At 35.7% G+C, this 17,129-nt stretch overlaps 1 long non-coding RNA gene across 2 annotated transcripts in view; it reads left to right on the top strand.

Annotated features, from left to right (window-relative positions):
• The first annotated feature begins 430 nt into the window (after positions 1-430).
• LOC130010699 (uncharacterized) overlaps positions 431-17,129 on the top strand; it is a 122,344-nt gene continuing 105,645 nt past the window's right edge. For both annotated transcript variants that reach the window (XR_008785975.1, XR_008785976.1), the window contains exon 1: positions 431-682. This is a non-coding gene — a long non-coding RNA (uncharacterized LOC130010699). The remainder of the gene's footprint in view (positions 683-17,129) is intronic.

Raw genomic sequence — 17,129 nt, 5'->3', positions numbered from 1 at the left:
TACTTTTTCTATAAGGGTTTACTCATTTTAATACCCACTTACACTAAAATAGGAAATAATTTTTTAACTACTAATACTTCAAACGTCTTTATTTATTTTTCTAATACATAAAAAAAATGTTTTAGAATTTAATTTGCGGAGGAATAAAGTCAATATTTGTGGCTCATTAAGTCGCATCGATGTCATCGATTGTCGCGGCCTAGCGAATATTCGCTGCTGATCAGTGTGGCTTGTCCCATGGGCGTTTTTCGGGTTATCCAGTATTTTTCTAGTAAGATTGGGTGTCTATACTTTCCATATATACCAAATTTGACATACTTTTATTGCAAATAACCACCCGATAAATACCTTTCCCGGAAAGTATCTTTAACATCGACGTCCACCGAAGTGATATCGCCGTAGAAGTGTCTTGGTAATTGAGTCTAAATAATAAATAAGCAAGATGGCGAAAATCTAGTACGCTCTAACTAAAAGATCTGTAAAATAAAGAGATAGTTACCAAATGGGCTGAAATTTGGCGTGCCGGCATTATTCGTCTGCTTTAACATCAATTCTCTACGAACAGTGATAGAGGTGCGAAAGTGCAGTAGCGCCAGTCAATTTATGTATACCAGTGGTTTTCTGCATTGTGGGAAGTCATGACAATTCCGCCGTGATGTCACTGACAGTATAAGAGTCAGAGGTAAGAGCAGAAAATGTGTTTTGCTTTTTTTTCTTGGGTTTTAAACCGTGTTAAACTATCTTTGCATGAAATAATATGTTGCAAGTTTGCGCGGCACCTCTTTAGTCTTTGGTTTGGGCCAGTTATCAAATTGTCTGTTTCATTGGATTTGATGTGTTGATTTGTAGCCTCTATCGTCCAGCTGACATGTAGCCTCTAGTCCAGGTTTTATCGCTTGGGTATCTGGTAGGGTGCCCCACGGCATAAATAAATATCTCCATATACATGTATATCGGTAATTATAAACGGATTTCGTCGATTGTGAACAAACTACTGAATAATTGTTACTAAAAACTTGCCTATGTGCTTGAAATCCCCTCCGGTTGAATAAAATCCATTGCACAATTGAATATCCAAACGAAAAAAAAGTTCTCTCACGAAAAGTCAATGTTTTTGCTTGTATTTTCGACTAAGTTCATCATATAACATTGTACATGTGACATGATGAGCTAAACCATCTTAATATGTTGAAGGTGTAAATGGTTGACAAATTTTGACAACCACATGTGCTGCAATCACAACAACGCGCGACCTTTCCAATCGTTTGAGTTTGGGCAACAAAAATGGCAACTGAAGACAATAAAATTAATTTGAAAACAATTGATTGTCAGTCTACTAAATTTTTATTCACAATGAATATATCACCGATTACACGAATACACGTAAATATTGCTTTTCACATCATCATCACCTCATTCATAATTGGAGCCTAAAAATTTATACCCTGTGTTAGTGTGTTAGACCGGTGGCTGAAGGGGGGGAATCGCCACCCGAGCTGTATTTTTGCGTAGATTCCAAATCTGGGTGGTGATCAGGCGTTTGAGGGGGCGTTTTCGAGATATAGGGGGTCCAATGTCTACAATTGGGGGAAAATGTGATTATGTTCACATAAATGATGATCATGTTATATATTAATAAAACATACATTACCGGTACTAGGACTGTCCATCTGTAACTAAGTGTTTATGATGGCCCTGTTCAACTGTTTTGATTTGTGGCGAGGTGGGGTAGGTGTTTGCAGGTTTGCCTGTTTGTAAGGGGGGGGGTAAAATTGGCGGGAAATGAGTTCACATCGAGTTAAATGATGTTTTTCTTAGAGCTTGATAAAATCATTACTTTTTTAAATTCCACTGCACAATTCTAAGTATGAGTATAAATTCCCATTTAGTGGGGGTGTGGGCAAAAAGTGATCAGGCGTTTGAGGGGGGGCGTTTTCGAGATAAGGGGGTCCAATGTCTACAATTGAGGGGAAATGTCATTATGTTGACATAAATGATGATCATGTTATATATTAATAATACATAAATTTCTAGGACTGTCCACCTCTAAATAAGTGTATATGATGCCCCTGGACAACTGTTTTGATTTGTGGGGATGGGGGTTGCCGGTGTGCGTGTGTGGAAGGGTGGGGGGATAAAATTGACGGGAAATGAGTTCACATTGATTTAAATGATGATTTTCTTAGAGCTTGATGAAAACATTACTTTTTAATTTCATTGCACATCTCTAAATATATGTATCAGAGTCCCATTGTATGGGGGGTGGGGGGTAAAATGTATTTTTGGGAACAGAAACCACTTGGTTCAAAATTAACCTGAAAAGTGGCTTTTCGTTAGCTTTTTTTTCGTTCAGTACCAATTTCGTCATTCAAAATATTATATATTGCAATCTGATTAAAACACAGATCCTATTTTGTGCCGTTTTTTATAGTTCAAAATTTCGTCCTCATAACACTAGGATCTGGAAGAGTTGTTATATAAGCCGCGTTCTGGTTAATGTGAGGGATTAGCCAATGAAACAGTCTGTTACTGCGAGTTCTTATCAACGCTGGTTGATAAATCAATGTCTGACGTCATAGGGTCAAAAACCGATCGTATGACATCTGACGCCACCCCCACTACAACCGGTCATATCTTCATGTAATGTATGCCATCGAAAGTATAGAAAAACGAAACGAAATATAGATCTGTATTTTAATCCGATTGATTGTAACAGTACTTTTCAAGAGATCTGGAAAAAAAACAGTAAACAAGAGACATGTTTAGATGTTAGTTTATTCTTATATTCTTCATCCGAAGATTCAAAATCAAAGTTCATAATATGAGTGGGATAAATATCTTCTTTATGGGTGATCAACAGCTCGCATTTATCCTGTGGATATGCTTCAGATACCCATTCGCATAGTAAATCTTCATTCCAGCCTTGTATTGTATCGCAAGGTGATCTTGTTCGATCATTTAATGTGCAGCAAAAGAATACCCAGGCAAGATGGTAATAAAAGAAACCATTAAAATTTCTCCAGAAAATCTTTCTTCTAATGTCATCTACTGATGTAAGTCGCCATTCGCCGAACATGGCACAAACAATTATTTCTATTCCAGTAATTACGTCATCAGAAACATCATTTGCCTGTCACAGCTTTTTAAAAATTGTTAGAAAGTTGGAATTATCTTGTAAAAGAAAAACAGATAGTCATTACCACTGAAAGCATGCAGGCCTAGATATTCCTAGACATTTATATCAAGATTAGTATTGAAAGTGTCGAGAATATCCTAGAACTGACAACAAACCACGAGAACACCAAACTAGCTTACCTACTGAAACAAATTATATTTTGTGTTCTTGCTGGGGCGAAATAGACATCCCAATCGTTCTCCTCGCAAACAATTTTCCTAAAATACACATTTTGATCGATAATGAGACTGGCAAAGGTAGAACATATCGTGGAAGGCGACTTACATCAGTAGATGAAGCTAGAAGAAAGATTTTCTGGGTGAAAAAATAACATGGCTGGAATGAAGATTTACAATGTGAACTGGTATCTAAAGCATATCCAAAGGACATATGCGAGCTTTTGGTAAGCAACCAAGAAGATATTTATCTCACTCATATTATGAACTTTTGATTTTAAATCTTCTGATGAAGACTAAGGATAAACTAAAATCTAAACATGTCTCTGATTTACTGTGTTTTTGATTTACATTTCCAGATCTCTTGAAAAGTACCATCATAATTTAATATTTTGAATGACCAAATATAGCTACTGAACGAAAAGCTAACGAAAAAACACTATTAAGGTTAATATTGAACAAAATGATTTCTGTCCACAGAGATACATGTTGCCCCCCACCCCCCATGAGCACCCATCCCGACCCCCCACCCCCACACACACACATTGGAAATCTTAAACACATATTTGTAGAGATGTTTCATAATGTTCTAAGAAAATCATTATTTAAATCAACGTGAATTCATTTCCCGCCAATTTACCCACCCCATTCCCACACAAGCAACCACCCACCCCACCTCGCCACAAATCAAAACAGTTGTCCAAGGGCATCATATACACTTATTTAGAGATGGACAGTCCTAGAAATCTATGTTTTATTTATATATAACATCATCACCATTTATGTCAACATAATCACATTTTCCCCCAATTGTAGACATTGGACCCCCCCCCCCCCCCATCTCGAAAACGCCCCCGCAAACCCCTGATCACCACCCAGATTCAGAATATACGCAAAAAAACAGTCTAGGAAAACTTGGTCTCATAAGAAGCCCACTCACTATGGCGTACCTCAAGAATCGTTATTAGGACCCCTCTTGTTCAATATTTTCATTAGTCAACGTGAATTCATTTCCCGCCAATTTCCCCCCCCCCACTTCCACACAAGCACACCTGCAACCACCCACCCCACCTTGCCACAAATCAAAACAGTTGTCCAAGGGCATCATATACACTTATTTAGAGATGGACAGTCCTAGAAATCTATGTTTTATTTATATATAACATCATCACCATTTATGTCAACATAATCACATTTTCCCCCAATTGTAGACATTGGACACCCCCCCCCCCCCCATATGGCGTACCTCAAGGATCGATATTAGGACCCCTCTTGTTCAATATTTTCATTAATGACTTGCCATTAAATCTCTCTTCCAAAACTGACCTCTTTGCTGATGATACGACAGTCTACACCTCTGGCCCAACGGTTGAAGTTCTCCAAACAAAACTACAGCTTGATGCCGACAGAATAAAAGCATGGTGTAACCAAAACGGAATGAAACTTAATATAACAAAAACTAAAGCAATGCTCTTTAGAACCCACCAAAAAAGAAATTTTCTCCCCACTACTCTTGATATAAAACTCGACAATAAATCAATAGAAGTAGTCTCATCCTTTCAACTTTTAGGCGTTGTTTTAAATCATAATTTAACTTGGAAAGACCACATTCAATATATCTCTAAAAAATTAAATCAGAAACTTTTCCTTCTCCGTAAGATTAAACAATATCTCCCTCTCTCCTACCGCACTCTTTTTTTTACAATGCTCATATTTAGACACATTTTGATTGCAGTTCTCCAATCTGGGACTCCAAATCTCTTGAATGTCTTTCTAGCTAGACGACAAATCATGGCCTTTAAACTACTGCTTAATGTCGATCATACCGCTGAACTGTACCCAACAATAACTACCTTGAAACTTTTAACAATAGAAAACCGTCATGCCTACAATTTATGTAACTTTATTTCCAAAATTTTATCTAAGCAATGTCCTGTTTATCTGCTCAATCTTTTGTCTTTCTATGAAACTCCCTTCACCAACATTAATAACAAACTAATCACTCTGCGGCCAAAGCTTAATATTGTAAAAAACAGCATCCGTTTTAAAGGCTCAAACCTATGGAATTCATTACCATCTTACTTAAAACTGACCACTAACTTTTTAAATATTTTACTGTCAAAGAATAATACTGGTACCCTCTACATGTATGTCCAATTGTCCATATATAAAAATAATGTATTTTCCTTGTTCCACATTTTTATGCCTTTTGCTAAAGTTTTATTCGCTGGGATATTTAGTTGTACAATGGATTTTATTTAACGGGAGGTAATTGCAAACACACAGGTAAGTTTATATTAACCAAAGTCAAGTAGTTTGTTCATAATCGAAGAAATCCGTTATAAATTTACGATGGTTCAGACAGTAGATAATAAACCTTATCTCTCAACCCTCGCCTCTGTTTCGAGATACATGTAAGAGATGGTGGCGCTATATACATGTACACTGTAGTTCCAACTGGCAAATCCCGACGGTGATCACATTGGGCCTCAGTAAGCAAAATTGACTACATTTTTCATCAAAACAACGATTGATTATTGTTATTTATAACATTTCTGCCACATTCAACTACAATTAAGCATATAATCCTATCTCACACAGGTACAAATCATGTCTTTTAAATCAAAGCGATAATAGCCTGGCTCTCCTAATAACCTGGCTCTCCGGCATTTTAAATTTGACATCTTTGATCTGCTAGTTGCTACTGTCCCATGCAGATATGAAAGCTTTCATATTCATCGTCACGTGACATAGATTATATCAAGTATCTTAAAAGAAAAAAGACGAGAAAAATAAGTATCAAAATCGGTGAAGTTACAAGTCTAAACATAGTGAGAAACATTGCACCTGGGCAAAAAAATAATCTGAAAACTAAAGGGAAATAACTTGGTATTGGATTGCTGTAATCGGAATGACTTCCCGTTCCAGAAGTTTCAGAAAAATGGATCAAGCCGTTTTAAAATGGGACGGATGAAATGAAATGAAAATGGCGGGAAAGAACTAAAAAAAGGCAGGAAAATATCAAAAAAAATAAATGAAATAACTTTGAACGGAACTAATATTTTTTGAATCAGATTGACCTCAGCTGTTCGAATATTTAGGTTAAATTTGTAAATTTTGAAAATTAAAAACATAAATTGTCCTGCAAACAACTTTGTCGGAACGTAAAAGGTCAAAGGCGAAATTCGAAATTTTGAAATTTTCAAACCCCAAAAATTCGACCTTGATCCCGGGCTATCCTGAAATGTATTAATTTCAGAAATAAGAGACCCATTGAACATATTACGGCCTATTGTGTTTATTTTCACGTCCGTTCAAGTGGATTTTTCACTGTTCTTTATATTCAATTCCAAATGGAAACCATCAGTTGACCAAAATCAAAATTCTGTTCTGAACGTTTTTTTTAGGCATTCCTTCAAGGGTTCAGAAAATGTAACTCCCATGTCTGTAAGAATAATATCGCAAAAGCCTCAGGGATTTTTCAAGTTTTAGCTGCTGTGGGCGTTATGTTTTGTTGCCTGGCAACCTATCTTTGAATGTGATGTAGACCTTTAATTACATGTAGGTCTTATGTCTGAAGCCAATTCTTGACAGTGACTTCCGAAGCCCCACTGATTTTAATTGTTATTTTTTATACGCCCACATAGAAATGTGGACCTATATTGCCGTCGCCCCCGTCTGTCCGTCCGTCCATCGTCCTCAATTTCTTGTGAATGCTCTAACGCCAAAAGTTATCATCCAATTGTTTTAAAATCGATATATGTTGTTTACATTAGTGAGATGAAGAAGCCTATTTAATTTCAATAATTTCCGTTTATAACGTCTAGAGTTATGGCCCTTGTTTCACTTTGTTGAACCTTATGAACGCTCTAATGCCAAAAGTTAACATCCGATCTTTGTGAAATTTATATGCAATATTTAAATTAGGGAAACGAAGAAGCCTATTGAATTTCAGCAATTTCCGTTTATTACTTCTATAGTTATGGCCCTTGTTTCACTTTGTTTAACCTTGTGAACGCTCTAACCTCAAAAGTTATCATCCATTTATAACGCCTAGAGTTATGACCCTTGTTTCACTTTGTTTAACCTTGTGAACGCTCTAACCCCAAAAGTTATCATTCTATCTTTCTGAAATTATATGCATTATTTAGATTAGTGAAACGAAGAAGCTTATTGAATTTCAGTAATTTCTGTTTATTACGTCTAGAGTTATATGGCCCTTGTTTCACTTAATTGGACTTTGTGAATGCTCTAACATCAAAAGTTATATGCTGATCTGTATGAAATTTACATGCGTCATTTAAATTAATAAAGAGAAGAATCCTATTGAATTTCAGCAATTTCCGTTTATTAATTCTAGAGTTATTGCCCTTGTTTGACTTTGTTCAACCTTGTTAATGCTCGATTGATGAAAGTTATCATCCGATATGTATGAAATTTATATGCATCATTTAAATTTGTGAAACGAAAAAGCCTGTCAAATTTCAACAATTTCTGTAGATTACTTCCAGAGTTGAGACCCTTGTTTTAATTTGTAGAACCTTGTGAACCCTCAAACAGCAAAAATTATAATCTGATCTGTATGGAACTGTCTTGTAAAGGCCCCCAATTACGTACAAAGGAATAAATATACGACAACCCTTGTGGACTGCTCGGACGATTTAGCCTCTGTGGGCGTATGTTTTGTTGCCTGGCAACCTATCTATTGTTACGTTAGAAATCTTCGTTAGAAAACAATTTCGTCTGCTTTTTATCGTGTATTACTATTTTGGTTCAATCGGGCGCACCTCGATTAACTAGACACGCGCGATATAAACAATAATATTTTATGGAAATTTTTACTTTGATTTATCATTTTACAATACGTTAACATGTATTTATTTTTTTATATTTTATTTACAATACGTGGGGGATACACTGGATTTATTTCTTTCAAAATGAATATATTATAATTACTTGATGTCTCGCAACGTGAGTGGTACTACTTGATTCCCTATTTCCGGTTTAATAGTCCCTATTCATAGAGTTATGTCCCTGTGTTATATAGTATTGTGTCTGGGTAGTTCGAGAAGAAAATGTCAAACGGAGAATTCAGTTTTGTTTATAAAATTTTATTCAACATTTTATACACATTGAAAGTGTTGAGTAAGCCTTCTAGTCTTCAAAATGTGGATTATTCTTTTGTCAATATCCAAAATGACAGTCATATTAACGTTAGATTTTAATTTTTGGTTAGCAACGGACAAAATATGTATCGCAAATTGCGCTGCGATACTGGTTGTCGGCAGCCCTGATTGACTACTGTAACAGCTTGTTAGTAGAAACATCTAGTGCCAATATTAAAAAAAAAATCAACTTGTACAAAGAAAAGCAGCTCGAATTCTTACCAGATCATCAAAATACTTTCATATTACTCCTGTTCTGAAATCTCTCCATTGGCTGCCAATTCATGAAAGAATCATCTTCAAAGTCTGTCTTTGACGTATCAGTGTGTGAATGGCTTAGCTCAAACATACTTATCTAACCTTATGCAAATACAAGTTCCCTCGCGTAACCTCCCGCCGAACACACCTTCATCATTTGTGTTGCTCAAGGTGCAAATTAAAATCATTTGGATACAGATCGTGCTCAGTGAATGCGCCTAAACTGGGGAACAATCTTCCAGAGATCATTAAATCATCATTGAACCCTTTCTTGTTCTACATCAAGACTTAAAACTCATCTTGTTATCAGGATTAATTAAATTAATTTAATTGTATGCGCAGTGGGCATGCCTCTGTACATGGAGTACGTGCGCTATATAAATGTACATATTATTATTATTATTATTCGTCAGGCCGAAGTTAGATTTGAACTCCAGCATCAAAGATGGCGGCTGAAATCAGCTGTTCATTTCCCCGTCTTTTGCACAAATAAAATGCGGTTTAGTAGCCAGTTATCCGAAAGAAACTACAATAGCATATTCCTGAAGCAATAGCCAGATTGACTAATAATACTTACATTTTTGGGGGAGTGTGTCTATTCTTCCCGTTCAATCAAATCGCTCCTAAGTACAGTCTTTCGTTTAATCTGGGGTCTTCCCTAAAACTTTGGACAGTGATTTAAGGTAGTAAAAACGGTGAAAGTATTGTTCGTGTCCAAACAGTATTGTTTACATTGTAGCCGTTTTGATAGCCTTGTTTATCGCGCAATTAGTTTTTCTGCAATATTCTGCTATGGGTGTAATAAATTTTGTGAATAATGACGTAACGTTATGTAAACATATTTGGAGCTCTGTTTAAACTCGAATGATATTGTTACGCAGTTAGATATTGGTTGTTAATCTGACTATTGACCAGTCATAATTAGGAACAGAAATTTGCTTTCATTACAGCAGTGTTGAGTGGCATTAGGTGTAATCAAACTAAACACTGCGGGAAGTATGCTACAATAGTGACCTTTGTCTTTTTGAAATTTCACTCCTAAACAACTTTGTCAGCACGAAAAACGTCAAGGGCAATATTCAAATTTCAATATTCAAATATTCAAATACCAAACATTCCACCATGAGCCAGGCTTTCCAGAAATGTATTAATTTCAGAAATAGGAGACGCATTGAACATACTACGGCCTATTGTGTTTATTTACAAGTCCGTTAATGTAGATTTTTCGCTATTTTTCATATTCACTTCAAAATGGTGACCATCAGTTGACCTAAATGAAATTTCCGCTCTGAACGTTTTTAGGCATTCTTTCAACTTCAAGGTCAGAAAATGTAACTCGCGTGTCTGTAAGTAAAATATCAAAAAAGCCTAGGGATATTTCATATTTCAAGATGGTGGCACTTCCGGATTTTGTCGTCGCCCCCGTCCGTCCGTCTGTCACTAAGTCCGGCTTTGCGGCGGTCTGGCGCCCACAATTGCTTGTGGACGCTCTAATGACTAAAGTTAATATCCGATTAACTATAAATTTATACACAGTGTTTAAGGTCATGAGAGGAAGAATCCTATTGATTTTCAGCGATTTCTGATAATTACTGCCAGAGTTATGGCCCTTGATCACTTAAAAAAATCTTGTGGACGCTCTAGAGGTCAAAGTTAATATCCGATTGACTTTAAATTTATACACAGTGTTTAAGATCATGAGACAAAGAAGTCTATTGATTTTCAGCGACTTCCGATAATTACTGCCAGAGTTATGACCCTTGATCACTTCGAAAAATCTTGTGGACGCTCTAGAGGTCAAAGTTAATATTCAATTAACTTTAAATTTTACACAGTGTTTAAGGTCATGAGACAAAGAAGCCTATTGATTTTCAGCGATTTCCGATAATTACTGCCAGAGTTATGGCCCTTGATCACTTCAATAATCTTGTGGACGCTCTAGAGGCCAAAGTTAATATCCGATTGGCTTTAAATTTATACGCAGTGTTTACGGTCATTAGACGAAGAAGCGTATTGATTTTCAGCAATTTCCGATAATTACTGCCCTTGATTACTTCAAAAAATCTTGTGGATGCTCTTGTGGCTAAAGTTAAATTTATACACAGTGTTTGAGGTCATGAGACAAAGAATCATATTGCTTTTCAACGATTTCCAATAATTACTGCCAAACTTATGGCCCTTGATCATTTTGAAAAAACTTGTGACGCTCTAGAGGCTAAAGTTATCATCCGATTGACTTCAGATTGTTAATTACTTCATGAGTTTTTACTCTTAATCAGATTTTAGTGTATTATAAATGTTTCATTACCAAAAAAAGTAAAAAATATGCGACAACACTTGTTGACTGCCCGGACGATTTAGCTGCTGTGGGCGTATGTTTCGTTGCCTGGCAACCTATCTTTTGTGCACGAATCAATAGTGTCGCAGCTATTACAGAAAAAATAAATCAAGGTGATCTGACCTATATTTCGTTGATTTTTAAAAAAAATTTGATCCTTAATTTCTCCAAGGGGAGATAAGTTAGAAAGTTTCTAATGACATCTTTCAAGTCGCATCGGTATGATATACTTACATTCCAAATATCATGAAAATCGTGCAACTATTAAAGAAGTTGTCAAATTGGTCTTAACTTCCGGAATGAAATCACAGCGACGAATTTTCGAAAATCTGAAATTGCAGGTGAAAATGACTTTTGTCAAGGTACTTTAAGAAAAAAGAATTAGTAAAAAAGGTCAATAAACAACAAAGTTACGGCTATGCATTGTTAGTTTTTTCCTTCGTAAAATTTGGTGATTTCGAATTCTTAAAACGTTTTGAATTCAAACAATACTCACCATCCATTTTGGGGGGGGGAGGGGGGTGTAGGTCAAAGTTTCAGAAATAACCTATGGTTAGATTCTGAGAAATCCGATTTGCAGAAAACTCGTACAAAAAAATAATAATAATAACTAAAAAATTTCGGCGATTTCGAATTCGTAAAAGGTTTTGAAAATATATTTAATCAACAGCCGCCCCCCATAAAGATCTTATGGTTAGATTCTGAGAAATCCGATTTGCAGAAAATACACAGAAAAAAAAAATAATAACTAAACCTGCTAGCAGCAGTGAACCAGCTTTCAGGAATCAGACAGGAGGCTTTTAAATTTGGATTCACACCATAGACCACCGTTAGGACTCTAAGTAACATAAGTTTAAGAAAGGAAATAAGATAAGTTTTCGAAATAAAAGCGTCTGAATAAGCTCAAAAAAAGAAAATAATAGATTTTCGGTGTTCCATTATATATTGCCTAACCCGCGAATTTTTACCATTTAGATCTCACAAGGTCGACCATTGGTTGAACTATCAAATGACACTTTAGCTGTTTTGATTTGGTGGAATCTGACGTAGCAATAATTTTTTTCGCAAGATCGCCCTTTTTTTTACTTTTTACGTTTTTTTCGCAAAATATCGGAAATTTTTTCGACTACTTCCGGTTTTTGGATCATTGTCGGGATAGCTTTAACAGGTTGTTTGGTTACCTTACCTTCTGTACAAGAAGTTTCAGAATAATCCATTCAGCTGTTTTCCAAAGAAAGAAAATTAGAAGATCATTTTCAGTAATTTATGGATTTTTCAACTTTTTTCCAAGATTGCTGCTCTTTTTGGACAACTTATGTTATTTCAGTGCTTTTATTTTTGGACTTTATGAAATTTATATGCATTATTTAAATTACTGAAACGAAGAAGCCTATTTAATTTCAATAATTTCCGTTCATAATGTCTAGAGTTGTGGCCCTTGCTTCACTTTGTTGAACTTTGTGAACGCTCTAATGCCAAAAGTTAACATCCGATCTTTGAGAAATTTAGATGCATTCCGAGCAGCTATCATTTATTGAGAACGAGGGACCTTTGAAGCCAATCCAGCTTAATAATAATAATAAAGTTGAAAAAATCATTTAACTTGTAGTTTTTATACGCCCACATTTTCATGTGGACGTATATCACTATATGAACAGTCTACAGGTCACAATTTTTATCCCATTTCAATGAAACATGAAATATAGGTTTATCACCCTAAGATCTCGGTTCCTTTCGATATTGGCATCTATCGGACCGTAACTTCATGGATTATGGCCCCTGATTGTACGAAAAATCACGCTTTTGGCTTGTGAATACTGTAGAGGTCACAATTTTTATCCGATTCTGTTGAAACTTGAAATGTAAGTTTATAACCCAAAGATCTCGGTTCCTTTCGATGTTCGCGCATTATTATATCACCGTTAAACCCTAAGGACGGTTGAGTTCGAATTTCGTGAAAATCGGCCCAAAACTGACAGACAAAATGGCCGCCGTTCGTTCTCAAATAGCGTAAAAATATGGTATATCAAGGTTGTGGACCCTATAGAGGTCGCAATTTTTATCCGATTTTGTTGAAACTTGAAATGTAAGTTTATAACACAAAGATCTCGGTTCCTTTCGATAATCGCGCATATCAGACCGTAACTTCATGAATTATGGCCCCTGTTTGTATGCAAAAACGCGTTTTTTGACTTGTGGACCCTATAGAGGTCATAATTTTTATCCGATTTAAAAAAACGTGTTAATATATCACCGTTACACCCTAAGGACGGCTGATTGTACGAAAAATCACGTTTTTAGCTTGTGGACCCTATAAGAGGTCATAATTTTTATCCGATTTAAAAAATTGGATTATTATATAACCGTTATACGCTAAGGACGGCTGAGTTCGAATTTCGTGAAAATCGGCCCAAAACTGACCGACAAAATGGCCGCCCTTCGTTATCAAATAGCGTAAAAATATGGTATATCAAGGCTGTGGACCCTATAGAGGTCACAATTTTAATCTGATTTTGTTGAAACTTGAAATGTAAGTTTATAAAACAAAGATCTCGGTTCCTTTCGATATTTGCGCATATCGAATTGTAATTTCCTGAATTATGGCCCTTGATTGTAGGAAAAATCACTTTCTTTTAAGCTTGTTCTCTATCCATCTCTCGAAAATGTGGGTGTATCCTGCCTGGCAGCCGCTGGTATATATTAGGATCATGAAGAAAACACAAAAAGGAAGTCCAATCTACAAAGTCTCGAAAAATGATTATGTGTCATATCGGGCGTATGTGCTACTTTGATATGTTAGATCACGGGATAATTCTGTAATTGGATAAAAACGGCTATTATAAATTACAAGTTCTGGAATGAGGATCGTTGGATTGTATGCGATGTAAATTTAGTGAAAAGCTAAAGTAATTTTAGTTTAAATATATCATTTGTGTGGAAATTACCACTGTTCGGTTGGTTGTGCCGTATTATTTATCAATATGGAGATTTCTGTTTTATAGATATTGCTATTGAAGGTAAGATGCACAATTTACGCAACGGGCACGTTTTTATAAATTTAATAAATGTGAAACGGTGAGTGCACGTCTTTTTAGTAATAAAGCAGAAATATATTTCTGTTGGTTTTGCTGGATTTACTCTCTATATTCCCGTGGATATTAATATTGGGCTCTGACTGCTGTGTATTTATAAATGACGACATTACATTCGCCTTTCCGTATACGATAGATTAAGGTCCGTATTTTTATTTTATTAAATTCAACTTTATATATATGGTACGCAATACAAAAGACACATAAGAGAAACGTAGATCATAGCAAGCACACACGCCTATCTAAAGACCTGTCTTTAATTATACAAAGACCTGCGTAAAACACACGGTCGAATGATAAATTGAACGGTAAAACAGTTTTACTTCCCAAATTTTGATTTAACATGTATGTGTCAGATAATCCTGTTGGTCTTTGATTATACTCCTTTTGGTGCAGTTATCGCAACTAGCGAGAAAACATGCCAATTAAACAAAACACGACATTGACATTCATTTTTTACCGGTCGGTTAATTAACACACCTCTACTGAAAACGCACTGTCGCACAGTTTTTCACCCCTAGCGTTAATTAACTCACCTCTCAGACAGTTTTTCACCCTTGTTAATTAACACAACTTATTTACAGTTTTAACGCGGTAATACCGAGTAATAGTCGGAAAATTAATTTTCTTTCGATACATGTACAAATAACAACCATGACTGAGAATTCTATGATGGCTGTGCACAAATTCACCCTTTAGCAGTTCTCAGTGTCACTTATTCACGCATTTTGATTTAAGTACATATTAGACAACATGACTTCTATACAATGTGTTAACTAAACTATTAATTAAAGATATAATATAATGCTATCATTAATTTAAGAGCAAAAATTCTACATTATTAGTTCATTTGTTTCACATTTTGCCACCTGGTGGCAAGTATGAATCACACATTGAGTGTGATGCTTAATTCATTATCTGCACTAAAGGTTGAAAGCACCCGAAAATCTGTAAAAAAAATACTGAATTTATGGTCTGTTTCACCACCCTAATTTCAAATGGACATGAGGTCAAATTTCGAATTTGTTACTTTACTTTAAGGCCATCAATAACATATATATTTTTTGTACGCCCACATTTTCAAGTCGTCGCCCCTTTCCGCCCGCGTGTCTGTCTGTTCACATTTGTGGACACTACAGATCACAATTGTTATCCGATTTTGACAAAACTTGAACTATAGGTCTCCCAGAAATCTCGGTTCCTTTCACTATTGGCATGTATCGGACCATAGCTGTATGGATTATGGCCCCTGATTGTTCGAAAAATCTCGTTTTTAACATGTGGACACTCTAGAGGTCACAATTTTCATCTGATTTCGATGAAACTTGAAATGCAAGTTTATAACCGAAAGATCTTGGTTCCTTTGGATATTTGCGCATATTGGATCGTATCTTAATGTCCAAAAGAAAGTATACACTGTGCATTTTGTGCTGCATCAACCAAAGTCGTTTTTCCATGGTATACGGTATTTGGGTAGAATGTCAATTTGTTTCACATTTTTATTTTGCTTAGAAATGTTGAGTTTGGACGCAAGAGACAGACTCAGTAATGCTTTATCAAATGTTTTTAATCTAAACAAAACTTAGTCATACTTTTAGTGTGTATACTTTCTTTTGGACATCAGTATATGTTATATCAAGGTTGTCGACCCCCTAGAGGCCTCAATTTTGATCCGATTTTGATGAAACTTTAAATTTATGTTTATATCGCAAAGATCTTGGTTCCTGTCGATAATCGCACATATCCCAGCTTAACTTTCTGGATTATGGCCCCTGATTGTTCGAAAAATCGTATTTAGGTCATTCCATATCAACTGGACCAATGGTGGGAACATGACCCTCTCCCAAATAATTATAGAAAATATATATTATAGTATATGACCACCTTAAACTAACAAGTCACAAATTTGCCGAGATATGGCCATTTGAAATTAGGGTACTAAAACGGATCATACATTCAGTAATTTTTCTCGGGTTTTCGGGTGCTTTAAACTCACATCTCTATAGGAGTAGAGCTCTCTAACTTTATAATCAAAGAAACTTTTGGTGTCAGTCAGTCCGTCCGTCCACAATTTGTTTGTGGACACTCTACAGGTCACAATTTTTATCCGATTTCAACAAAACTTGAAATATAGCTTTATCTCCCTATGATCTTGGTTCCTTTCCATATTGGCATGTTACGGACCATAACTTCATGGATTATGGCCCCTGATCGCGTTTTTAGCTTATGGACACTCTAGAGGTCACAATTTTCTTTTGATTTTTATGAAACTTGAAATGTAAGTTAATAACCCAAAGATCTTGGTTCCTTTCGATATTTGGCATATTGGATAGTAACTTCCTGAATTGTAGCCCTCGATTGTACGAAAAATCGCGTTTTTAGCTTGTGGTCCTTGTAGAGGTCACAATTTTTATCTGATTTAAAAAAAAATGTGTAAATATATCACCATTACACACTAAGATCATGGATCCATTTGATAATCGCGCATACCCGAACTTAAATTCCTGGATTATAGCCCATGATTGTTCAAAAAATGGCATTTTTAGCTTGCGGATTCTCTAGAGATCACAATTTTTATTCCGATTTTAAATATTTCACTATTCCACCATAATGAAGGTTGAATTCGAATTTCGGGAAAATCGAAATGAAACTGCCCAACAATATGCCCTAATTCAGGGCCCATAATTCAGGAAGTTACGATCCGATATGCGACAATATCTAAAGGAACCAAGATCTTTAGGTTATAAATATGAATTTCAAGTTTCATCAAAATCGAATTAAACTTGCGTACAAGCGGCGGCCATTTTGTCTGACAATTTTGGTCCGATTTTCACGAAATTCGAGCTCCAGAGGGACCACAAGCTAAAAAAAGGCGATTTTGCATACAATCAGGGGCCATAATTCAGGCAGTTACTATCCGATATG

This window comes from Patella vulgata, chromosome 2 (genome assembly GCF_932274485.2).
Source record: "Patella vulgata chromosome 2, xgPatVulg1.2, whole genome shotgun sequence".
NCBI classification, from domain to species: Eukaryota; Metazoa; Mollusca; class Gastropoda; family Patellidae; genus Patella; species Patella vulgata.
The sequence above is the reverse complement of the archived record's forward strand: the minus strand, read 5'-3'. Positions and strand labels throughout refer to the sequence as shown.